This window comes from Oncorhynchus masou, unplaced genomic scaffold, assembly GCF_036934945.1.
Source record: "Oncorhynchus masou masou isolate Uvic2021 unplaced genomic scaffold, UVic_Omas_1.1 unplaced_scaffold_3123, whole genome shotgun sequence".
In the NCBI taxonomy this organism is placed as follows: Eukaryota; Metazoa; Chordata; class Actinopteri; order Salmoniformes; family Salmonidae; genus Oncorhynchus; species Oncorhynchus masou.
In genome coordinates, this window is record NW_027009540.1 from 7,501 (window position 1) to 33,130 (window position 25,630).

A 25,630-nucleotide genomic window follows, 5' to 3' on the forward strand; every position below is an offset into this window, starting at 1 on the left:
TAGTCTGTAGTAGTTATGGTATGAACCAGAGTAGTCCTGTCAGTCTGTAGTAGTTATGGTATGAACCAGAGTAGTCCTGTTAGTCTGTAGTAGTTATGGTATGAACCAGAGTCGTCCTGTTAGTCTGTAGTAGTTATGGTACGAACCAGAGTAGTCCTGTTAGTCTGTAGTAGTTATGGTATGAACCAGATGACCAGAGTAGTCCTGTTAGTCTGTAGTAGTTATGGTATGAACCAGATGACCAGAGTCGTCCTGTTAGTCTGTAGTAGTTATGGTATGAACCAGAGTCGTCCTGTTAGTCTGTAGTAGTTATGGTATGAACCAGAGTCGTCCTGTTAGTCTGTAGTAGTTATGGTATGAACCAGAGTAGTCCTGTCAGTCTGTAGTAGTTATGGTATGAACCAGATGACCAGAGTAGTCATGTTAGTCTGTAGTAGTTATGGTATGAACCAGAGTCGTCCTGTTAGTCTGTAGTAGTTATGGTATGAACCAGAGTCGTCCTGTTAGTCTGTAGTAGTTATGGTATGAACCAGATGACCAGAGTAGTCCTGTTAGTCTGTAGTAGTTATGGTATGAACCAGAGTAGTCCTGTTAGTCTGTAGTAGTTATGGTATGAACCAGAGTCGTCCTGTTAGTCTGTAGTAGTTATGGTATGAACCAGATGACCAGAGTAGTCCTGTTAGTCTGTAGTAGTTATGGTACGAACCAGAGTAGTCCTGTTAGTCTGTAGTAGTTATGGTATGAACCAGATGACCAGAGTAGTCCTGTTAGTCTGTAGTAGTTATGGTATGAACCAGAGTCGTCCTGTTAGTCTGTAGTAGTTATGGTACGAACCAGATGACCAGAGTAGTCCTGTTAGTCTGTAGTAGTTATGGTATGAACCAGAGTAGTCCTGTTAGTCTGTAGTAGTTATGGTATGAACCAGATGACCAGAGTAGTCCTGTTAGTCTGTAGTAGTTATGGTATGAACCAGAGTAGTCCTGTTAGTCTGTAGTAGTTATGGTATGAACCAGAGTCGTCCTGTTAGTCTGTAGTAGTTATGGTACGAACCAGAGTAGTCCTGTTAGTCTGTAGTAGTTATGGTATGAACCAGAGTAGTCCTGTTAGTCTGTAGTAGTTATGGTATGAACCAGAGTAGTCCTGTTAGTCTGTAGTAGTTATGGTATGAACCAGATGACCAGAGTCGTCCTGTTAGTCTGTAGTAGTTATGGTACGAACCAGATGACCAGAGTCGTCCTGTTAGTCTGTAGTAGTTATGGTATGAACCAGAGTAGTGCTGTTAGTCTGTAGTAGTTATGGTATGAACCAGAGTCGTCCTGTTAGTCTGTAGTAGTTATGGTATGAACCAGATGACCAGAGTCGTCCTGTTAGTCTGTAGTAGTTATGGTATGAACCAGAGTAGTGCTGTCAGTCTGTAGTAGTTATGGTATGAACCAGAGTAGTCCTGTTAGTCTGTAGTAGTTATGGTATGAACCAGATGACCAGAGTCGTCCTGTTAGTCTGTAGTAGTTATGGTATGAACCAGAGTAGTGCTGTCAGTCTGTAGTAGTTATGGTATGAACCAGAGTAGTCCTGTTAGTCTGTAGTAGTTATGGTATGAACCAGAGTAGTCCTGTTAGTCTGTAGTAGTTATGGTATGAACCAGAGTAGTCCTGTTAGTCTGTAGTAGTTATGGTATGAACCAGAGTTGTCCCGTTAGTCTGTAGTAGTTATGGTATGAACCAGAGTAGTCCTGTTAGTCTGTAGTAGTTATGGTATGAACCAGAGTAGTCCTGTTAGTCTGTAGTAGTTATGGTATGAACCAGAGTAGTCCTGTTAGTCTGTAGTAGTTATGGTATGAACCAGAGTCGTCCTGTTAGTCTGTAGTGGTTATGGTATGAACCAGAGTAGTCCTGTTAGTCTGTAGTAGTTATGGTATGAACCAGAGTAGTCCTGTCAGTCTGTAGTAGTTATGGTATGAACCAGAGTCGTCCTGTTAGTCTATAGTAGTTATGGTATGAACCAGAGTAGTCCTGTTAGTCTGTAGTAGTTATGGTATGAACCAGATGACCAGAGTCGTCCTATTAGTCTGTAGTAGTTATGGTACGAACCAGAGTCGTCCTGTTAGTCTGTAGTAGTTATGGTATGAACCAGAGTAGTCCTGTTAGTCTGTAGTAGTTATGGTATGAACCAGAGTAGTCCTGTTAGTCTGTAGTAGTTATGGTATGAACCAGAGTAGTCCTGTTAGTCTGTAGTAGTTATGGTATGAACCAGATGACCAGAGTCGTCCTGTTAGTCTGTAGTAGTTATGGTATGAACCAGATGACCAGAGTCGTCCTGTTAGTCTGTAGTAGTTATGGTATGAACCAGAGTCGTCCTGTTAGTCTGTAGTAGTTATGGTATGAACCAGAGTAGTCCTGTTAGTCTGTAGTAGTTATGGTATGAACCAGAGTAGTCCAGTTAGTCTGTAGTAGTTATGGTATGAACCAGAGTAGTCCAGTTAGTCTGTAGTAGTTATGGTATGAACCAGAGTCGTCCTGTCAGTCTGTAGTAGTTATGGTATGAACCAGAGTCGTCCTGTTAGTCTGTAGTAGTTATGGTATGAACCAGAGTCGTCCTGTTAGTCTGTAGTAGTTATGGTATGAACCAGAGTAGTCCTGTTAGTCTGTAGTAGTTATGGTATGAACCAGAGTCGTCCTGTTAGTCTGTAGAAGTTATGGTACGAACCAGAGTCGTCCTGTTAGTCTGTAGTAGTTATGGTATGAACCAGAGTCGTCCTGTTAGTCTGTAGTAGTTATGGTATGAACCAGAGTAGTCCTGTTAGTCTGTAGTAGTTATGGTATGAACCAGAGTCGTCCTGTTAGTCTGTAGTAGTTATGGTATGAACCAGAGTAGTCCTGTTAGTCTGTAGTAGTTATGGTATGAACCAGATGACCAGAGTAGTCCTGTTAGTCTGTAGTAGTTATGGTATGAACCAGAGTCGTCCTGTCAGTCTGTAGTAGTTATGGTATGAACCAGAGTAGTCCTGTTAGTCTGTAGTAGTTATGGTTTGAACCAGAGTTGTCCTGTTAGTCTGTAGTAGTTATGGTATGAACCAGAGTTGTCCTGTTAGTCTGTAGTAGTTATGGTATGAACCAGAGTAGTCCTGTTAGTCTGTAGTAGTTATGGTATGAACCAGAGTCGTCCTGTTAGTCTGTAGTAGTTATGGTATGAACCAGAGTCGTCCTGTTAGTCTGTAGTAGTTATGGTACTAACCAGATGACCAGAGTAGTCCTGTTAGTCTGTAGTAGTTATGGTATGAACCAGAGTCGTCCTGTTAGTCTGTAGTAGTTATGGTATGAACCAGATGACCAGAGTAGTCCTGTTAGTCTGTAGTAGTTATGGTATGAACCAGAGTCGTCCTGTTAGTCTGTAGTAGTTATGGTATGAACCAGAGTCGTCCTGTTAGTCTGTAGTAGTTATGGTATGAACCAGATGACCAGAGTCGCCCTGTTAGTCTGTAGTAGTTATGGTATGAACCAGAGTCGTCCTGTTAGTCTGTAGTAGTTATGGTATGAACCAGAGTCGTCCTGTTAGTCTGTAGTAGTTATGGTATGAACCAGATGACCAGAGTCGTCCTGTTAGTCTGTAGTAGTTATGGTATGAACCAGAGTCGTCCTGTTAGTCTGTAGTAGTTATGGTATGAACCAGAGTAGCCCTGTTAGTCTGTAGTAGTTATGGTATGAACCAGAGCCGTCCTGTTAGTCTGTAGTAGTTATGGTACAGAACCAGATGACCAGAGTAGTCCTGTTAGTCTGTAGTAGTTATGGTATGAACCAGAGTAGTCCTGTTAGTCTGTAGTAGTTATGGTATGAACCAGATGACCAGAGTAGTCCTGTTAGTCTGTAGTAGTTATGGTATGAACCAGAGTAGTCCTGTTAGTCTGTAGTAGTTATGGTATGAACCAGATGACCAGAGTAGTCCTGTTAGTCTGTAGTAGTTATGGTATGAACCAGAGTAGTCCTGTTAGTCTGTAGTAGTTATGGTATGAACCAGAGTTGTCCTGTTAGTCTGTAGTAGTTATGGTATGAACCAGAGTCGTCCTGTTAGTCTGTAGTAGTTATGGTATGAACCAGAGTCGTCCTGTTAGTCTGTAGTAGTTATGGTACGAACCAGAGTCGTCCTGTTAGTCTGTAGTAGTTATGGTATGAACCAGATGACCAGAGTCGTCCTGTTAGTCTGTAGTAGTTATGGTATGAACCAGAGTAGTCCTGTTAGTCTGTAGTAGTTATGGTATGAACCAGAGTAGTCCTGTTAGTCTGTAGTAGTTATGGTATGAACCAGAGTCGTCCTGTTAGTCTGTAGTAGTTATGGTATGAACCAGAGTCGTCCTGTTAGTCTGTAGTAGTTATGGTATGAACCAGATGACCAGAGTAGTCCTGTTAGTCTGTAGTAGTTATGGTATGAACCAGATGACCAGAGTCGTCCTGTTAGTCTGTAGTAGTTATGGTATGAACCAGAGTAGTCCCGTTAGTCTGTAGTAGTTATGGTATGAACCAGAGTAGTCCTGTTAGTCTGTAGTAGTTATGGTATGAACCAGAGTAGTCCTGTTAGTCTGTAGTAGTTATGGTATGAACCAGAGTCGTCCTGTTAGTCTGTAGTAGTTATGGTATGAACCAGAGTAGTCCTGTTAGTCTGTAGTAGTTATGGTATGAACCAGAGTAGTCCTGTTAGTCTGTAGTAGTTATGGTACGAACCAGAGTAGTCCTGTTAGTCTGTAGTAGTTATGGTACGAACCAGAGTAGTCCTGTTAGTCTGTAGTAGTTACGGGACGTACCGTATGACCAGAGTAGCGATGTGTTGTGTCTCTGAGCTGAGCGCTGTCATCTGTTGGTCAGAGAAAGAAGGTCGAACCCAAAGGTAGGAATACTCTGAGGACACCAGGTCAGACACAGAGGAGATATGACCCTGAGAGAGAGACAGAGAGAGAAAAGGAGAGAGAATTAGACAGAGGAGGATGGTGGAACCCAAAGGTAGGAATACTCTGAGGACACCAGGTCAGACACAGCAGAGATATGACCCTGAGAGAGAGGCAGACAGAGACAGGAGAAGGGTTGAACCCAAAGGTAAGAATACTCTGGAGCTACCAGCTCAGACAGAGAGAAGATATGTGAGTGAGATGGAAAGAGAGAGAGAGAGAGAGATGGTGACCTCCAGAAAGACAGGCTCCACATTCTGCACTGGGCTGTGATATTCTCAAACTGGGAAAGTCGGAAGGCCAGAGGGTTGAAGGGATTGTTTTTCAGCTGGTGCGAAGACCGACACAACAGCTGATGCCCCGTTACCTTGGTTACACCCAGTCACCTTGCACGCAGGAGTAGAACCCCTGTGATGAGGTCATAGTTACCTTGCGCAGGTGTAGAACCCCTGTGATGAGGTCATAGTTACCTTGCGCAGGTGTAGAACCCCTGTGATGAGGTCATAGTTACCTTGCGCAGGTGTAGAACCCGTGTGATGAGGTCATAGTTACCTTGCGCAGGTGTAGAACCCTGTGATGAGGTCATAGTTACCTTGCGCAGGTGTAGAACCCGTGTGATGAGGTCATAGTTACCTTGCACGCAGGTGTAGAACCCGTGTGATGAGGTCATAGTTACCTTGCGCAGGTGTAGAACCCGTGTGATGAGGTCATAGTTACCTTGCGCAGGTGTAGAACCCCTGTGATGAGGTCATAGTTACCTTGCGCAGGTGTAGAACCCGTGTGATGAGGTCATAGTTACCTTGCGCAGGTGTAGAACCCGTGTGATGAGGTCATAGTTACCTTGCACGCAGCTGTAGAACCCCTGTGATGAGGTCATAGTTACCTTGCGCAGGTGTAGAACCCTGTGATGAGGTCATAGTTACCTTGCGCAGGTGTAGAACCCGTGTGATGAGGTCATAGTTACCTTGCACGCAGGTGTAGAACCCCTGTGATGAGGTCATAGTTACCTTGCACGCAGGTGTAGAACCCCTGTGATGAGGTCATAGTTACCTTGCGCAGGTGTAGAACCCGTGTGATGAGGTCATAGTTACCTTGCGCAGGTGTAGAACCCGTGTGATGAGGTCATAGTTACCTTGCACGCAGGTGTAGAACCCTGTGATGAGGTCATAGTTACCTTGCGCAGGTGTAGAACCCCTGTGATGAGGTCCTAGTTACCTTGCGCAGGTGTAGAACCCGTGTGATGTAATCTGGTTGCAGAACATCCTGATCCTGGACCTGTGTCCCGTACACTTCCTGGATCCGCACCTGCAGATCCCTCACCAGCCAATCGCGTTGCGCCGCGTCATCGATACGCTGCTGCAGGTGGATCCTGGGAGAACCCAGAGAGGATTACTACTGAGATTACTAAGGACTGGTCTAGAGTGAGTTGTTAAGATGAGGGTGGTTAGGAGAAGAATTGAGAAAGCTGATCCTAGACCATTATGTGCTACACCAGGGGTGGGCGATGCCAGTCAGGACCCAGGGGTCTGATTGGGGTCACACCTTCTCTCCATCTGATTAATCAAACTGCATTCTAAACTGAAGATCATGACTCGGCGATTATTGGAGTCATTTATCATGACTAGGCGATTATTGGAGTCATTTATCATGACTAGGCGATTATTGGAGTCATTTATCATGACTAGGCGATTATTGGAGTCATTTATCATGACTAGGCGATTATTGGAGTCATTTATCATGACCAGGCGATTATTGGAGTCATTTATCATGACCAGGCGATTATTGGAGTCATTTATCATGACTAGGCGATTATTGGAGTCATTTATCATGACTAGGCGATTATTGGAGTCATTTATCACAACTCGGCGATTATTGGAGTCATTTATCACAACTCGGCGATTATTGGAGTCATTTATCACGACTCGACGATTATTGGAGTCATTTATCACGACTAGGCGATTATTGAGTCATTTATCATGACTAGGCGATTATTGGAGTCATTTATCATGACTAGGCGATTATTGGAGTCATTTATCACGACAAGGTGATTATTGGAGTCAATTATCATGACAAGGTGATTATTGGAGTCATTTATCATGACTGAATGGGGGCAGGTCAGCAGACACAATATACAGGCAGAAATACACAGTGCAACAGCACATACCTGTTGCCAGGGTAACAGTCTCTTAGCTAACGTTCCACTCCCTGTACTCCACACCATGTGCCAGAGATTCTATCATTAATGAGTTTGAGGAGAACAGAGGAGTTGATCCTGGTTCGATAACCCTCGCAGCTATCCTCCAATCACAACGATTAGGCAACTATTGGAACTACCACTGTTTAATCTCCACTGAAAGTGTTGCTATCCGGTTGCTAAGCAACCAGTGTGTTGACAGTGTGAAAAGTTGCAAGCTCTCGTCTACATTTCGCAGAGTAAATACGTACTGTAATTCCAACCACAAAACGTCTTAGGCCTTGATTTTAAGAATCAAAATAAGCAACAGCTTGCCTCGCTAACAGCTAAATGTTGTTTTTTTGATTTTTGTAATATAATTAGAATTACATTTGAGGCTCCACATGTTGTCATGTAAAATTTGAAAGTTATTTTCAAACAACCAACGAGCAACTCAGCCCGTAAAGCAGCTGCGTGCTGAACGTTGAGATCGCCAGAGACCCAGTCTCTATGGCGATGACCAGGAGTGGCAGGTCAACTGAAGAGACTGGTGCTCAGACTACAATCGCTGGTGGCTGAACCCCAGAGCAACAGGGACAAACCTACTATGGCTTCCACCCTTCAACTCAACTCAACCTTGAGGTTTGACGGCAGCCAGCCTACAGAACCCGTGGAGGGAGGGGAGAGATGGACACACAGAGACAGATAGACAGGTAGTGTACTTGTTAAACTCCGGTAGTCTGTCCAGGTCTAGCAGGGAGGGGGAGAGATGGACACAGAGACAGACAGACAGGTAGTGTACTTGTTAAACTCCGGTAGTTTGTCCAGGTCTAGCAGGGAGGGGAGAGATGGAGAGATGGACACAGAGACAGACAGACAGGTGGTGTACTTGTTAAACTCCGGTAGTCTGTCCAGGTCTAGCAGGGAGGGGAGAGATGGAGAGATGGACACACAGAGACAGATAGACAGGTGGTGTACTTGTTAAACTCCGGTAGTCTCTCCAGGTCTAGCAGGGGGGGAGAGATGGAGAGATGGACACACAGAGACAGACAGACAGGTAGTGTACTTGTTAAACTCCGGTAGTCTGTCCAGGTCTAGCAGGGAGGGAGAGATGGAGAGATGGACACACAGAGACAGACAGACAGGTGGTGTACTTGTTAAACTCCGGTAGTCTGTCCAGGTCTAGCAGGGAGGGAGAGATGGACACAGAGACAGACAGACAGGTAGTGTACTTGTTAAACTCCGGTAGTCTGTCCAGGTCTAGCAGGGAGGGGAGAGATGGACACACAGAGACAGATAGACAGGTGGTGTACTTGTTAAACTCCGGTAGTCTGTCCAGGTCTAGCAGGGCAGAGTGGGTGGTGATCTTGGACGGGTTGAACTCCGCGATCAGTTCCTCCATCTTACGACCAACACGGTTACCTGCAGGATGACAGGGGGACATTCATTTAGGATGCTTCTCAAATGGCACCCTACCACTACTTCTGACTCCTATTCCCTTTCTAGTGCACTACTTCTGACTCCTATTCCCTGTTTAGTGCACTACATCTGACTCCTATTCCCTGTATAGTCCACTACATCTGACTCCTATTCCCTGTATAGTGCACTACATCTGACTCCTATTCCCTGTATAGTGCACTACATCTGACTCCTATTCCCTGTTTAGTGCACTACATCTGACTCCTATTCCCTGTATAGTGCACTACATCTGACTCCTATTCCCTGTATAGTGCACTACATCTGACTCCTATTCCCTGTATAGTGCACTACATCTGACTCCTATTCCCTGTATAGTGCACTACATCTGACTCCTATTCCCTGTATAGTGCACTACATCTGACTCCTATTCCCTGTATAGTGCACTACATCTGACTCCTATTCCCTGTATAGTCCACTACATCCGACTCCTATTCCCTTTCTAGTGCACTACATCTGACTCCTATTCCCTTTCTAGTGCACTACATCTGACTCCTATTCCCTGTATAGTCCACTACATCTGACTCCTATTCCCTGTATAGTCCACTACTTCTGACTCCTATTCCCTGTATAGTGCACTACATCTGACTCCTATTCCCTGTATAGTCCACTACTTCTGACTCCTATTCCCTGTTTAGTCCACTACATCTGACTCCTATTCCCTGTATAGTCCACTACATCTGACTCCTATTCCCTGTATAGTCCACTACTTCTGACTCCTATTCCCTGTTTAGTCCACTACATCTGACTCCTATTCCCTGTATAGTCCACTACTTCTGACTCCTATTCCCTGTATAGTCCACTACATCTGACTCCTATTCCCTGTTTAGTGCACTACATCTGACTCCTATTCCCTGTATAGTGCACTACTTCTGACTCCTATTCCCTTTCTAGTGCACTACATCTGACTCCTATTCCCTGTATAGTCCACTACATCTGACTCCTATTCCCTGTATAGTGCACTACTTCTGACTCCTATTCCCTGTATAGTGCACTACATCTGACTCCTATTCCCTGTATAGTCCACTACATCTGACTCCTATTCCCTGTATAGTGCACTACATCTGACTCCTATTCCCTGTTTAGTGCACTACATCTGACTCCTATTCCCTGTATAGTGCACTACATTTGACTCCTATTCCCTCTATAGTCCACTACATCTGACTCCTATTCCCTGTATAGTGCACTACTTCTGACTCCTATTCCTGTTTAGTGCACTACATCTGACTCCTATTCCCTGTATAGTGCACTACATCTGACTCCTATTCCTTTCTAGTGCACTACATCTGACTCCTATTCCCTGTATAGTCCACTACATCTGACTCCTATTCCCTCTATAGTCCACTACATCTGACTCCTATTCCTGTATAGTGCACTACTTCTGACTCCTATTCCCTGTTTAGTGCACTACATCTGACTCCTATTCCTGTATAGTGCACTACATCTGACTCCTATTCCTTTCTAGTGCACTACATCTGACTCCTATTCCCTGTATAGTGCACTACATCTGACTCCTATTCCCTGTTTAGTCCACTACTATTCCCTGTTTAGTCCACTACATCTGACTCCTATTCCCTTTCTAGTGCACTACATCTGACTCCTATTCCCTGTATAGTGCACTACATCTGACTCCTAATCCCTGTATAGTGCACTACATCTGACTCCTATTCCTGTATAGTGCACTACATCTGACTCCTATTCCTGTATAGTCCACTACATCTGACTCCTATTCCCTGTATAGTCCACTACATCTGACTCCTATTCCCTGTATAGTCCACTACATCTGACTCCTATTCCCTGTATAGTCCACTACTTCTGACTCCTATTCCCTGTATAGTGCACTACTTCTGACTCCTATTCCCTGTATAGTGCACTACTTCTGACTCCCTATTCCCTGTATAGTGCACTACATCCGACTCCTATTCCCTGTTTAGTCCACTACATCCGACTCCTATTCCCTTTCTAGTCCACTACTTCTGACTCCTATTCCCTGTATAGTCCACTACTTCTGACTCCTATTCCCTGTATAGTCCACTACTTCTGACTCCTATTCCCTGTTTAGTAAACTACATCTGACTCCTATTCCCTGTATAGTCCACTACATCTGACTCCTATTCCCTGTATAGTCCACTACATCTGACTCCTATTCCTGTATAGTCCACTACATCTGACTCCTATTCCCTGTATAGTGCACTACATCTGACTCCTATTCCCTGTATAGTCCACTACATCTGACTCCTATTCCCTGTTTAGTGCACTACTTCTCTGTATAAAGATATCCCCTCCCTCTCTTACTGTTGAAGCCAGATCCACAGTGTGTGGTGATATCCAGTAGTGCTTCAGGTAGGGCCCCACTCCTCTGGAAACTCTGTATGTAGATATCTCCTTGTCTCTTAGAGAGCTTACTGCCATCTCTGTTGAGGAGGAGAGGAAGGTGTCCGAACACCGGGGGCTTCCAGCCCAGAGCCCTGGAATGACAACAATAACATAACATAACCAGGGGGCTTCCAGCCCAGAGCCCTGGAATAACAACAATAACATAACATAACCAGGGGGCTTCCAGCCCAGAGCCCTGGAATGACAACAATAACATAACCAGGGGGCTTCCAGCCCAGAGCCCTGGAATGACAACAATAACATAACCAGGGGGCTTCCAGCCCAGAGCCCTGGAATAACAACAATAACATAACCAGGGGCTTCCAGCCCAGAGCCCTGGAATGACAACAATAACATAACCAGGGGGCTTCCAGCCCAGAGCCCTGGAATGACAACAATAACATAACCAGGGGCTTCCAGCCCAGAGCCCTGGAATGACAACAATAACATAACCAGTGGGCTTCCAGCCCAGAGCCCTGGAATGACAACAATAACATAACCAGGGGGCTTCCAGCCCAGAGCCCTGGAATGACAACAATAACATAACCAGGGGCTTCCAGCCCAGAGCCCTGGAATGACAACAACAATAACATAACCAGGGGGCTTCCAGCCCAGAGCCCTGGAATGACAACAATAACATAACCAGGGGCTTCCAGCCCAGAGCCCTGGAATGACAACAACAATAACATAACCAGGGGCTTCCAGCCCAGAGCCCTGGAATGACAACAACAATAACATAACCAGGGGCTTCCAGCCCAGAGCCCTGGAATAACAACAACAATAACATAACCAGGGGCTTCCAGCCCAGAGCCCTGGAATAACAACAATAACATAACCAGGGGCTTCCAGCCCAGAGCCCTGGAATAACAACAACATAACCAGGGGCTTCCAGCCCAGAGCCCTGGAATAACAACAACATAACCAGGGGCTTCCAGCCCAGAGCCCTGGAATAACAACAATAACATAACCAGGGGCTTCCAGCCCAGAGCCCTGAAATAACAACAATAACATAACCAGTGGGCTTCCAGCCCAGAGCCCTGGAATAACAACAATAACATAACCAGGGGGCTTCCAGCCCAGAGCCCTGGAATAACAACAACAATAACATAACCAGGGGCTTCCAGCCCAGAGCCCTGGAATAACAACAATAACATTACATAACCAGGGGCTTCCAGCCCAGAGCCCTGGAATGACAACAACAATAACATAACCAGGGGGCTTCCAGCCCAGAGCCCTGGAATAACAACAACAATAACATAACCAGGGGCTTCCAGCCCAGAGCCCTGGAATAACAACAATAACATAACCAGGGGCTTCCAGCCCAGAGCCCTGGAATAACAACAACATAACCAGGGGCTTCCAGCCCAGAGCCCTGGAATAACAACAACATAACCAGGGGCTTCCAGCCCAGAGCCCTGGAATAACAACAATAACATAACCAGGGGCTTCCAGCCCAGAGCCCTGAAATAACAACAATAACATAACCAGTGGGCTTCCAGCCCAGAGCCCTGGAATAACAACAATAACATAACCAGGGGGCTTCCAGCCCAGAGCCCTGGAATAACAACAACAATAACATAACCAGGGGCTTCCAGCCCAGAGCCCTGGAATAACAACAATAACATTACATAACCAGGGGCTTCCAGCCCAGAGCCCTGGAATGACAACAACAATAACATAACCAGGGGCTTCCAGCCCAGAGCCCTGGAATAACAACAACAATAACATAACCAGGGGCTTCCAGCCCAGAGCCCTGGAATAACAACAATAACATAACCAGGGGCTTCCAGCCCAGAGCCCTGGAATAACAACAATAACATAACCAGGGGCTTCCAGCCCAGAGCCCTGGAATAACAACAATAACATAACATAACCAGGGGGCTTCCAGCCCAGAGCCCTGGAATAACAACAATAACATAACATAAACAGGGGCTTCCAGCCCAGAGCCCTGGAATAACAACAATAACATAACCAGGGGCTTCCAGCCCAGAGCCCTGGAATAACAACAACAACATAACCAGGGACTTCCAGCCCAGAGCCCTGGAATAACAACAACAACAACATAACACAAAGCAACCTACCGTTTTGTACTTTGTACATTCATTTTAGTACATTGCCTCTGATATTCTCATGCTCATAATTACTATGTTATTCTATTTTGCTCTGGACGTGTCCTTGCGTATCTTGAAAAGAGTGAATAAAATGTACTATTATTCTGAATAGTATTATTCTACAAATTTTTGTATGGGTGGTGGGAATCACACCCGTGTGTGTGTGTGTGTGTGTGTGTGTGTGTGTGTGTGTGTGTGTGTGTGTGTGTGTGTGTAGAGCAGCAGGTGTTTGGAGGTAGAGATGAGCCACTCGGATCCTCTCAGGACGTGGCTGACCTTCATCAGGTGGTCGTCTACTACGTTAGCCAGGTGTGTGTGTGTGTGTACCTGTAGAGCAGCAGGTGTGTGTGTGTGTGTACCTGTAGAGCAGCAGGTGTTTGGAGGTAGAGATAAGCCACTCTGATCCTCTCAGTACGTGGCTGACCTTCATCAGGTGGTCGTCTACTACGTTAGCCAGGTGTGTGTGTGTGTGTACCTGTAGAGCAGCAGGTGTTTGGAGGTAGAGATGAGCCACTCGGATCCTCTCAGGACGTGGCTGACCTTCATCAGGTGGTCGTCTACTACGTTAGCCAGGTGATAGGTGGGGAAACCATCAGCTTTCAACACGACAGGGTCTCCTTCAACCTAGAGCAGGAGCAGAAACTATTCATCCCCCTTTGACTTTTTTCCCCACACATTTCGTTGTGTTACAGCCCGAATTCAAAATTAAAATGGATATTTTTGTTCGCCACTGACCAACACACAACATCCCATAATGTCAAAGAGGAATTCTGTTATTCTAAATTCTTTACAAATGAATGAAAAATGAAAAGCTGAAATGTCTTGAGTCAGTTCAGTGTTCAGCCTCTTTGTTAGGGCGAGACTAAATAAGTTCAGGAGTAAAAATGGGCCTTAACAAATCACATAATAAGTTACATGGACTCACTCTGTGTGCTATAATAGTGTTAATCGTTTTTTTTTTTTTGAATGACTACCTCATCTCTGCACCCCACACATACAATTATCTGTATTTCAGTGCATTTCAAAACACAGATTCAACCACAAAGACCAGGGACGTTTTCCAATTCCTTGCAAAGAAGGGCACCTATTGGTAGATGGGTAAAACACAAAATTAAAAAGCAGATTGAATATCCGTTTGGGCAGAGGATGGGGTAGATGTTCTCTATCCATCTACTACATTTTCCAGGTGGGGGAACAGTCCGATTAACACGGGGTCTCCTTCAACCTGGGATGGGAGGCGGAGTTTCAATTATATATGTCTTTTGAAATAAGAAAAGCACTTGCAAATACGAGGTGACTTGTTGCAAATACGAGGTGACTTGTTGCAAATACGAGGTTACTTGTTGCAAATACGAGGTTACTTGTTGCAAATACGAGGTTACTTGTTGCAAATACGAGGTTACTTGTTGCAAATACGAGGTTACTTGTTGCAAATACGAGGTTACTTGTTGCAAATACGAGGTGACTTGTTGCAAATACGAGGTGACTTGTTGCAAATACGAGGTTACTTGTTGCAAATACGAGGTTACTTGTTGCAAATACGAGGTTACTTGTTGCAAATACGAGGTGACTTGTTGCAAATACGAGGTTACTTGTTGCAAATACGAGGTTACTTGTTGCAAATACGAGGTTACTTGTTGCAAATATGACGTGACTTGTTGCAAATATGACGTGACTTGTTGCAAATACGACGTGACTTGTTGCAAATCTGAGGTGACTTGTTGCAAATCTGAGGTGACTTGTTGCAAAATATGAGGTGACTTGTTGCAAATACGACGTGACTTGTTGCAAATACGACGTGACTTGTTGCAAATACGAGGTGACTTGTTGCAAATACGACGTGACTTGTTGCAAATATGACATGACTTGTTGCAAATACGAGGTGACTTGTTGCAAATATGAGGTGACTTGTTGCAAATACGACGTGACTTGTTGCAAATACGAGGTTACTTGTTTCAGGGGCGTCTGAATTATTATTATTATTTTTTAAATGTCACACTGCTTGCCGGTACAGCTTGTGTTAATGTATCTCACATATCTGCTGGTTTACCTGGGCCACCTCGTGCGGTTCCATCCGAAGACCAGGTCGTTGAAGGGTTCCCCTCCAGACTCCAGTCGGAACCTGATCACATGGGGGACCTTCTGATCCAGCTTCTCCCCGAGCTGATCTGGGCGGAGGTGTCTGCACCGGTTGTCATACCTGCCGTAGAGGAATGTTCAGTTCCGCGTGTGAGCGAGTATGTCTATTTAAACATGTCCGCGAATGTGCTCCCGAGGAGGCGCAGCGGGTCGAAGGCCCTGCATCTCAGTGCTAGAGGCGTCACTACAGACCCTGGTTCGATTCCAGGCTGTATCACAACCCGGCCGTGATTGGGAGTTCCATAGGGCGGGGCGCACAATTGGCCCAGCGTCGTCCGGGTTTGGCCGTGGTAGTCCATCAGTGTAAATAAGAATTTGTTAACTGACTTGCCGAGTTAAATAAAAGTTAAATCAAATAAATAAAAGTATGTGTGTGTGTTTAGTCAACTCACCGCGGTGTCTGTCCGCTGCGTAGGGCCTCTCTCTTCAGTAATTCCAGCCTCTGCTGGCTGCAGAAGCAGTGGTAGGCCTTCCCTGTCTGGACCAGGGAGTCAGCAGCCTGGCTGTACAGGGACAGCCTCTGGGACTGGAGGTAGGGACCGTACTGGCCTCCTCCACGGGGACTCTCGTCTGGGGGGATACCTGGGGAGGGTAGGACGTTAGCCGCCATTATTACACGGGCAAAAATGCAATTATGACTGGACGGAGTCCACAGCATGTTCTAGAATGTAAACAATGCTGTGGAACTGAATGTCTAGAATCTGAATTAGATTCCAAATACTTGGAATGTGTTGGAACGCTCACGGGGGCTAACGCCCGTTGTAAAAGTTAGCCAAACTCCTTAATATCTAAATATGTCTCTGTTCCTACCAGACCACCCCAGCATGAACTCTACATTCAGCCACTCCCAGCACCAGTCTGCCCTACCAGACCACCCCAGCATGAACTCTACATTCAGCCACTACCAGCACCAGTCTGCCCTACCAGACCACCCCAGCATGAACTCTACATTCAGCCACCAGTCTGCCCTACCAGACCACCCCAGCATGAACTCTACATTCAGCCACTTACAGGCACCAGTCTGCCCTACCAGACCACCCCAGCATAAACTCTACATTCAGCCACTTACAGGCACCAGTCTGCCCTACCAGACCACCCCAGCATAAACTCTACATTCAGCCACTTACAGGCACCAGTCTGCCCTACCAGACCACCCCAGCATGAACTCTACATTCAGCCACTACCAGCACCAGTCTGTCCTACCAGACCACCCCAGCATGAACTCTACATTCAGCCACTACCAGCACCAGTCTGCCCTACCAGACCACCCCAGCATGAACTCTACATTCAGCCACTACCAGCACCAGTCTGCCCTACCAGACCACCCCAGCATGAACTCTACATTCAGCCACTACCAGCACCAGTCTGCCCTACCAGCCCACCCCAGCATGAACTCTACATTCAGCCACTTACAGCACCAGTCTGCCCTACCAGACCACCCCAGCATGAACTCTACATTCAGCCACTACCAGCACCAGTCTGCCCTACCAGACCACCCCAGCATGAACTCTACATTCAGCCACTACCAGCACCAGTCTGCCCTACCAGACCACCCCAGCATGAACTCTACATTCAGCCACTTACAGCACCAGTCTGCCCTACCAGACCACCCCAGCATGAACTCTACATTCAGCCACTACCAGCACCAGTCTGTCCTACCAGACCACCCCAGCATGAACTCTACATTCAGCCACTACCAGCACCAGTCTGTCCTACCAGACCACCCCAGCATGAACTCTACATTCAGCCACTACCAGCACCAGTCTGTCCTACCAGACCACCCCAGCATGAACTCTACATTCAGCCACTACCAGCACCAGTCTGCCCTACCAGACCACCCCAGCATGAACTCTACATTCAGCCACTTACAGCACCAGTCTGCCCTACCAGACCACCCCAGCATGAACTCTACATTCAGCCACCAGTCTGCCCTACCAGACCACCCCAGCATGAACTCTACATTCAGCCACTTACAGGCACCAGTCTGTCCTACCAGACCACCCCAGCATGAACTCTACATTCAGCCACTTACAGGCACCAGTCTGTCCTACCAGACCACCCCAGCATGAACTCTACATTCAGCCATCAGTCTGCCCTACCAGCCCACCCCAGCATGAACTCTACATTCAGCCACTACCAGCACCAGTCTGTCCTACCAGACCACCCCAGCATGAACTCTACATTCAGCCACTTACAGCACCAGTCTGTCCTACCAGACCACCCCAGCATGAACTCTACATTCAGCCACTACCAGCACCAGTCTGCCCTACCAGACCACCCCAGCATGAACTCTACATTCAGCCACTTACAGCACCAGTCTGCCCTACCAGACCACCCCAGCATGAACTCTACATTCAGCCACTCCCAGCACCAGTCTGCCCTACCAGACCACCCCAGCATGAACTCTACATTCAGCCATCAGTCTGCCCTACCAGACCACCCCAGCATGAACTCTACATTCAGCCACTTACAGCACCAGTCTGCCCTACCAGACCACCCCAGCATGAACTCTACATTCAGCCACTACCAGCACCAGTCTGTCCTACCAGACCACCCCAGCATGAACTCTACATTCAGCCACTTACAGCACCAGTCTGCCCTACCAGACCACCCCAGCATGAACTCTACATTCAGCCACTACCAGCACCAGTCTGCCCTACCAGACCACCCCAGCATGAACTCTACATTCAGCCACTCCCAGCACCAGTCTGCCCTACCAGACCACCCCAGCATGAACTCTACATTCAGCCACTCCCAGCACCAGTCTGCCCTACCAGACCACCCCAGCATGAACTCTACATTCAGCCACTACCAGCACCAGTCTGCCCTACCAGACCACCCCAGCATAAACTCTACATTCAGCCACTCCCAGCACCAGTCTGCTCTGGTCTGTGTGTAGGTGTGTGTGTAGGTGTGTAGGGGGGTGTGTGTGTGTGTTATTAAGTCTGTCCTACCAGCCCACTCCAACATATCCTCTATAGCCTCTGCAGCTCCCGGCACCAGTCTGCTCTGGTCTGTGTGTAGGTGTGTGTGTGTGTGTGTGTGTAGGTGTGTGTGTAATTAAGTCTGTCCTACCAGCCCACTCCAACATATCCTCTATAGCCTCTGCAGCTCCCGGCACCAGTCTGCTCTGGTCTGTGTTTAGGTGTGTGTGTGTGTGTGTATGTGTGTGTGTTATTAAGTCTGTCCTACCAGCCCACTCCAACATATCCTCTATAGCCTCAGCAGCTCCCGGCACCAGTCTGCTCTGGTCTGTGTCTTCCCAGATGAAGCTCCCGCCATACTTCTTAGCGTAGATGTAGTTGTAGAGAGCTGTACGAAGCCCCCCCAGGTGTAGGAAACCTAGAGGTTAATTATAGTTAGTCTACATGGTGTATCCCCCCCCCCAGGTGTAGGAAACCTAGAGGTTAATTATAGTTAGTCTACATGGTGTATTCCCCCAGGTGGAGGACACCTAGAGGTTAATTATAGTTAGTCTACATGGTGTATCCCCCCAGGTGTAGGAAACCTAGAGGTTAATTATAGTTAGTCTACATGGTGTATCCCCCCAGGTGTAGGAAACCTAAGGTTAATATAGTTAGTTAGTCTACATGGTGTATCCCCCCAGGTGTAGGAAACCTAGAGGTTAATTATAGTTAGTCTACATGGTGTACCCCCAGGTGTAGGAAACCTAGAGGTTAATTATAGTTAGTCTACATGGTGTACCCCCCCAGGGGTAGGAAACCTAGAGGTTAATTATAGTTAGTCTACATGGTGTATCCCCCCCCAGGTGGAGGAAACCTAGAGGTTAATTATAGTTAGTCTACATGGTGTACCCCCCCAGGTGGAGGAAACCTAGAGGTTAATTATAGTTAGTCTACATGGTGTACCCCCCAGGTGGAGGACACCTAGAGGTTAATTATAGTTAGTCTACATGGTGTATCCCCCCCAGGTGGAGGAAACCTAGAGGTTATTATAGTTAGTCTACATGGTGTATCCCCCCCCAGGTGTAGGAAACCTAGAGGTTAATTATAGTTAGTCTACATGGTGTACCCCCCCCAGGTGTAGGACACCTAGAGGTTAATTATAGTTAGTCTACATGGTGTACCCCCCCCAGGGGTAGGAAACCTAGAGGTTAATTATAGTTAGTCTACATGGTGTACCCACCCCAGGGGTAGGAAACCTAGAGGTTAATTATAGTTAGTCTACATGGTGTACCCCCCAGGTGTAGAAAACCTAGAGGTTAATTATAGTTAGTTAGTCTACATGGTGTACCCCCCCCCAGGTGTAGGAAACCTAGAGGTTATTATAGTTAGTCTACATGGTGTATCCCCCCCCCCCAGGGTAGGACACCTAGAGGTTAATTATAGTTAGTCTACATGGTGTACCCCCAGGTGTAGGACACCTAGAGGTTAATTATAGTTAGTCTACATGGTGTACCCCCCAGGGGAAGGAAACCTAGAGGTTAATTATAGTTAGTCTACATGGTGTACCCCCCCCAGGTGTAGGAAACCTAGAGGTTAATTATAGTTAGTCTACATGGTGTCGCCCCCCAGGTGTAGGACACCTAGAGGTTAATTATAGTTAGTCTACATGGTGTACCCCCCAGGTGGTAGGAAACCTAGAGGTTAATTATAGTTAGTTAGTCTACATGGTGTATCCCCCCCAGGTGTAGGAAACCTAGAGGTTAATTATAGTTAGTCTACATGGTGTACCCCCCAGGTGTAGGAAACCTAGAGGTTAATATAGTTAGTTAGTCTACATGGTGTATCCCCCCCCAGGTGTAGGAAACCTAGAGGTTAATTATAGTTAGTCTACATGGTGTATCCCCCCCCAGGGTAGGAAACCTAGAGGTTAATTATAGTTAGTTAGTCTACATGGTGTACCCCCAGGTGTAGGAAACCTAGAGGTTATTATAGTTAGTCTACATGGTGTATCCCCCCAGGTGTAGGAAACCTAGAGGTTAATTATAGTTAGTCTACATGGTGTACCCCCCCCAGGTGTAGGAAACCTAGAGGTTAATTATAGTTAGTCTACATGGTGTATCCCCCCCAGGTGTAGGAAACCTAGAGGTTAATTATAGTTAGTTAGTCTACATGGTGTACCCCCCAGGTGTAGGAAACCTAGAGGTTAATTATAGTTAGTCTACATGGTGTACCCCCCCAGGTGTAGGAAACCTAGAGGTTAATTATAGTTAGTCTACATGGTGTACCCCCCCAGGTGGAGGAAACCTAGAGGTTAATTATAGTTAGTTAGTCTACATGGTGTACGTAGCCCCCCCAGGTGGAGGACACCTAGAGGTTAATTATAGTTAGTCTACATGGTGTATCCCCCCCCAGGGGTAGGAAACCTAGAGGTTAATTATAGTTAGTTAGTCTACATGGTGTACCCCCCAGGTGGAGGAAACCTAGAGGTTAATTATAGTTAGTTAGTCTACATGGTGTACCCCCCCCAGGTGTAGGAAACCTGAGGTTAATTATAGTTAGTCTACATGGTGTACCCCCCCAGGTGTAGGAAACCTAGAGGTTATTATAGTTAGTCTACATGGTGTATCCCCCCCCCCAGGTGTAGGAAACCTAGAGGTTAATTATAGTTAGTTAGTCTACATGGTGTACCCCCCCCCAGGTGGAGGACACCTAGAGGTTAATTATAGTTAGTCTACATGGTGTACCCCCCAGGTGTAGGAAACCTAGAGGTTAATTATAGTTAGTCTACATGGTGTACCCCCCAGGTGTAGAAACCTAGAGGTTAATTATAGTTAGTTAGTCTACATGGTGTACCCCCCAGGTGGAGGACACCTAGAGGTTATTATAGTTAGTCTACATGGTGTATCCCCCCCAGGTGGAGGACACCTAGAGGTTAATTATAGTTAGTCTACATGGTGTACCCCCCAGGTGTAGGAAACCTAGAGGTTATTATAGTTAGTTAGTCTACATGGTGTACCCCCAGGTGTAGGACACCTAGAGGTTAATTATAGTTAGTCACATGGTGTGCCCCCCAGGTGTAGGAAACCTATAGGTTTATATAGTTAGTTAGTCTACATGGTGTATCCCCCAGGTGTAGGACACCTAGAGGTTAATTATAGTTAGTCTACATGGTGTACCCCCCCAGGTGTAGGAAACCTAGGGTTATTATAGTTAGTTAGTCTACATGGTGTATCCCCAGGTGTAGGACACCTAGGGTTAATTATAGTTAGTTAGTCTACATGGTGTACCCCCCAGGTGTAGGACACCTAGAGGTTAATTATAGTTAGTCTACATGGTGTACCCCCCAGGTGTAGGAAACCTAGGGGTTAATTATAGTTAGTCTACATGGTGTACCCCCAGGTGTAGGAAACCTGGGGTTAATTATAGTTAGTCTACATGGTGTGCCCCCCAGGTGTAGGAAACCTAGAGGTTAATTATAGTTAGTCTACATGGTGTACCCCCAGGTGTAGGAAACCTAGAGAGGTTAATTATAGTTGTCTACATGGTGTACCCCCAGGTGTAGGAAACCTAGAGAGGTTAATTATAGTTAGTCTACATGGTGTATCCCCCGGGAGTAGGAAACCTAGAGGTTAATTATAGTTAGTCTACATGGTGTACCCCCCAGGTGTAGGGAAACCTGAGGTTATTATAGTTAGTCTACATGGTGTATCCCCCCCAGGTGTAGGAAACCTAGAGGTTAATTATAGTTAGTCTACATGGTGTACCCCCAGGTGGAGGACACCTAGAGGTTAATTATAGTTAGTTAGTCTACATGGTGTACCCCCCCAGGTGGAGGAAACCTAGAGGTTAATTATAGTTAGTTAGTCTACATGGTGTACCCCCCCCAGGTGGAGGACACCTAGAGGTTATTATAGTTAGTCTACATGGTGTACCCCCCAGGTGTAGGACACCTAGAGGTTAATTATAGTTAGTCTACATGGTGTGCCCCCCAGGTGTAGGAAGCCTGAGGTTTATATAGTTAGTTAGTCACATGGTGTATCCCCCAGGTGTAGGACACCTAGGGTTAATTATAGTTAGTCTACATGGTGTGCCCCCCCCCCCCAGGTGTAGGAAACCTAGAGGTTATTATAGTTAGTTAGTCTACATGGTGTATCCCCCAGGTGTAGGACACCTAGAGGTTAATTATAGTTAGTTAGTCTACATGGTGTACCCCCCAGGTGTAGGACACCTAGAGGTTAATTATAGTTAGTCTACATGGTGTACCCCCCAGTAGGAAACCTAGGGTTAAAGTTAGTCTACATGGTGTACCCACCCCAGGGGTAGGAAACCTAGAGGTTAAGTATAGTTAGTCTACATGGTGTACCCCCCCCAGGTGTAGAAACCTAGAGGTTAATTATATAGTTAGTCTACATGGTGTATCCCCCAGGTGGCTTAGGAAACCTAGAGAGTTATTATAGTTAGTCTACATGGTGTACCCCCCCAGGGGTAGGACATCTAGAGAGGTTAATTATAGTTAGTCTACATGGTGGGGTAGGACACCTAGAGGTTAATTATAGTTAGTCTACATGGTGTACCCCCCAGGGGTAGGAAACCTAGAGGTTAATTATAGTTAGTCTACATGGTGTATCCCAGGTGGAGGAAACCTAGAGGTTAATTATAGTTAGTCTACATGGTGTACCCCCCCAGGTGTAGGACACCTAGAGGTTAATTATAGTTAGTCTACATGGTGTACCCCCAGGGGGTAGGAAACCTAGAGGTTAATTATAGTTAGTTAGTCTACATGGTGTATCCCCCCAGGTGTAGGAAACCTAGAGGTTAATTATAGTTAGTCTACATGGTGTACCCCCAGGTGTAGGAAACCTAGAGGTTAATTATAGTTAGTTAGTCTACATGGTGTATCCCCCCCCAGGTGTAGGAAACCTAGAGGTTAATTATAGTTAGCATGGTGTATCCCCCCCAGGGGTAGGACACCTAGAGGTTATTATAGTTAGTTAGTCATGGGTGTACCCCCCAGGTGTAGTGAAACCTAGAGGTTATTATAGTTAGTCTACATGGTGTATCCCCCAGGTGTAGGAAACCTGGGGTTAATTATAGTTAGTCTACATGGTGTACCCCCAGGTGTAGGAAACCTGAGGTTAATTATAGTTAGTCTACATGGTGTACCCCCCCAGGTGGAGGAAACCTAGAGGTTAATTATAGTTAGTTAGTCTACATGGTGTACGTAGCCCCCCCAGGTGGAGGACACCTAGAGGTTAATTATAGTTAGTCTACATGGTGTATCCCCCCCCAGGGGTAGGAAACCTAGAGGTTAATTATAGTTAGTTAGTCTACATGGTGTACCCCCCAGAGGAAACCTAGAGGTTAATTATAGTTAGTTAGTCTACATGGTGTACCCCCCAGGTGTAGGACACCTAGAGGTTAAGGTTATAGGTTATTATAGTTAGTCTACATGGTGTACCCCCCAGGTGGAGGAAACCTAGAGGTTAATTATAGTTAGTTAGTCTACATGGTGTACCCCCCCCCAGGTGTGTACCCCCCCCCAGGTGTAGGAAACCTAGAGGTTAATTATAGTTAGTCTACATGGTGTACCCCCAGGTGTAGGAAACCTAGAGGTTAATTATAGTTAGTTAGTCTACATGGTGTACCCCCCAGGTGTAGGACACCAGGTCTACAATCCCCCCAGGTGGAGGACACCTAGAGGTTAATTATAGTTAGTCTACATGGTGTACCCCCCAGGTGGAGGAAACCTAGAGGTTATTATAGTTAGTTAGTCTACATGGTGTATCCCCCCAGGACACCTGTTAATTATAGTTAGACCCTAGGTGAGAAACCTAGAGGTTTATATAGTTAGTTAGTCTACATGGTGTATCCCCCCAGGTGTAGGACACCTGAGGTTAATTATGTTAGTCTACATGGTGCCCCCCCAGGTGTAGGAAACCTAGAGGTTATTATAGTTAGTTAGTCTACATGGTGTATCCCCCCAGGTGTAGGAAACCTAGAGGTTAATTATAGTTAGTTAGTCTACATGGTGTACCCCCCCAGGTGTAGGACACCTAGAGGTTAATTATAGTTAGTTACATGGTGTCTACACCTAGAGGGTTAATTATAGTTAGTCTGTACCCCCCCCAGGTGTAGGACACCTAGAGGTTAATTATAGTTAGTCTACATGGTGTACCCCCCAGGTGTAGGAAACCTAGGGGTTAATTATAGTTAGTCTACATGGTGTACCCCCCCCAGGTGTAGGAAACCTAGAGGTTAATTTATAGTTAGTCTACATGGTGTACCCCCCAGGTGTAGGAAACCTAGAGGTTAATTATAGTTAGTCTACATGGTGTATCCCCCCCGGTGTAGGAAACCTAGAGGTTAATTATAGTTAGTCTACATGGTGTACCCCCCAGGTGGAGGACACCTAGAGGTTAATTATAGTTAGTCTACATGGTGTATGGTGTAGGAAACCTAGAGGGTTAATTATAGTTAGTCTACATGGTGTCCCCCCCAGGTGGAGGAAACCTAGAGGTTAATTATAGTTATAGTTAGGTGGAGGAAACCTACATGGTGTATCCCCCCAGGTGGAGGACACCTAGAGGTTAATTATAGTTAGTCTACATGGTGTATCCCCCCCCCAGGTGGAGGACACCTAGAGGTTAATTATAGTTAGTCTACATGGTGTACCCCCCCCCAGGTGTAGGAAACCTAGAGGTTAATTATAGTTAGTTAGTCTACATGGTGTACCCCCCCAGGTGTAGGACACCTAGAGGTTAATTATAGTTAGTCTACATGGTGTACCCCCCAGGTGTAGGAAACCTAGAGGTTATTATAGTTAGTTAGTCTACATGGTGTACCCCCCAGGTGTAGGACACCTAGAGGTTAATTATAGTTAGTTAGTCTACATGGTGTACCCCCCAGGTGTAGGACACCTAGAGGTTAATTATAGTTAGTCTACATGGTGTACCCCCAGGTGTAGGAAACCTAGAGGTTAATTATAGTTAGTCTACATGGTGTACCCCCAGGTGTAGGAAACCTAGAGGTTAATTATAGTTAGTTAGTCTACATGGTGTACGCAGCCCCCCAGGTGTAGGAAACCTAGAGGTTAATTATAGTTAGTCTACATGGTGTACCCCCAGGTGGAGGAAACCTAGAGGTTAATTATAGTTAGTCTACATGGTGTACCCCCAGGTGGAGGAAACCTAGAGGTTAATTATAGTTAGTCTACATGGTGTACCCCCCCAGGTGGAGGACACCTAGAGGTTATTATAGTTAGTTAGTCTACATGCTGTGTAGCCCCCCAGGTGGAGGAAACCTAGTCTACATGGTGTACCCCCCAGGTTAATTATAGTTAGTCTACATGGTGTATCCCCCCAGGTGGAGGAAACCTAGAGGTTAATTATAGTTAGTTAGTCTACATGGTGTACGAAGCCCCCAGGTGGAGGAAACCTAGAGGTTAATTATAGTTAGTTAGTCTACATGGTGTACCCCCCAGGTGGAGGAAACCTAGAGGTTAATTATAGTTAGT

The 25,630-nt window shown here is 46.1% G+C and overlaps 1 pseudogene; it reads right to left on the reverse strand.

Annotated features, from left to right (window-relative positions):
- The window catches only part of LOC135534200 (nondiscriminating glutamyl-tRNA synthetase EARS2, mitochondrial-like), a 23,697-nt pseudogene extending 5,144 nt beyond the window's left edge, over nucleotides 1-18,553 (reverse strand).
- Between the last annotated feature and the right edge of the window lie 7,077 nt (nucleotides 18,554-25,630).